The sequence below is a fragment of the Octodon degus genome, unplaced genomic scaffold, assembly GCF_000260255.1.
Source record: "Octodon degus isolate 3935 unplaced genomic scaffold, OctDeg1.0 scaffold00046, whole genome shotgun sequence".
Taxonomy (NCBI): domain Eukaryota; kingdom Metazoa; phylum Chordata; class Mammalia; order Rodentia; family Octodontidae; genus Octodon; species Octodon degus.
Genome location: NW_004524622.1, coordinates 14,485,784 through 14,487,189, shown reverse-complemented (window position 1 = coordinate 14,487,189; position 1,406 = coordinate 14,485,784). Strand labels below are relative to the sequence as shown.

Sequence of the window (1,406 nt, the reverse complement as noted above, 5' to 3'; positions counted from 1 at the left end):
AAAAAAAAAAAAAAAGAACTTCTCTGAACAAACACCTAGTTGGTCAGGTAATAGTACTATGAATCAACAAATGGAATCATACCAATTTAAAAAGTTTTTGCACAGCAAAGGAACCAACCGAGACAACCTGTAAAAAATTTGCAGGTACATCTCATTAAGAGAATGAATATCTACCATATATAAAGAACTAAAAAAAGGGGGGTTGGGGGCTGGTGAGATGGCTCAGTGGTCTAAAGCACCTATTTAGAACAAGCTAAGCTAAGCAAAACACAGGGACCACGGTTCAATCCCCCAGCACCACATGCCAGCCAGCCCCGCCCCCAGGTGGGCTGAGCTGGCCACACACACACACACACACACACACACACACACACACAAATACATAAATTTAAAAAAAAAAAAGGGGGTGGGCTGGCTAGATAACTCAGCAGAGTACAGCACCTGCTTAGGTAGAGCACAGCAGTTCAATACCTGGTGTGCCATGCTGGGAGTTGGCCCCATCCCCAGTGGGGTCACGCTGAAATGGCAATTGAGACTGGGCATGGTGGCGCAGACCTGTAATCCCAGCACTTGGGAGGCTGAAAACAGGAGAATCAGTATGAGTCCAATCTGTGTAGTGAGACCCTGTAGACTCTGTACTAAATACATAGAAAAAAAAAAGAACTAAAAAAAATTAGACCCCCAAAATAAAAGTTTCAATCAAAAAACAAGCAAATTAAAAAAAAAAAAAAAACCAAGTGAAATGAATGACAGAAGTACAAATGGTCAATAACTATATGAAAATTGCTCAGCACTGCTGACTATTGGAGAAATGCAGATTAAAACACCACCAAGGGCTGGCCTGATAGCTCAGCAGAGTAAAGTGCCTGCTTAAGCAGAGCACAGCAGTCTGGGTTCTATCCTGGCATGCCATGCAGGACTCGCCCACAGGGCTCACTGAGATGGTGATTGAGACTGGGTGTGGTGGTGCGCGCCTATAATCCCAGCACTTGGGAGGCTGAAAACAGGCGGATTACTAGGAGTCCAATCTGCATCGTGAGATCCCATAGACCCTGTAGACCCTTCCCTAAATACAGGAAAATAAAATTAATAATAATAATAATAAAACAAGATTTTACTTACTCAGGAAAGAATAGCCATCTTCAAGAAATGAAATAAAAGCAGATACTGGTGAAGCCATTTTAGAAAAAAAAAGAACTTTTCTAGATTATTGGTGGAAAGGTAAACTGGTGGAACTACTATGGAAATCAATATGGAGATAAAAAAACTAAAACTGGGGGCTGGTGAGATGGCTCAGTGGTCTAAAGCACCTACTTAGAATAAGCTTAGCAAAGCACAGGGACAGCGGTTCAATCCCCCAGCACCACATGCCAGCCAGCCTCACCCCCTGGTGGGCTGAGCTGGCC

The 1,406-nt window shown here is 43.2% G+C and overlaps 1 protein-coding gene across 1 annotated transcript in view; it reads right to left on the bottom strand.

Moving 5' to 3' along the window:
- The window catches only part of Atad1 (ATPase family, AAA domain containing 1), an 81,375-nt gene that overhangs the window by 65,095 nt on the left and 14,874 nt on the right, over nt 1-1,406 (bottom strand). The gene's annotated exons all lie outside the window — the stretch shown is intronic.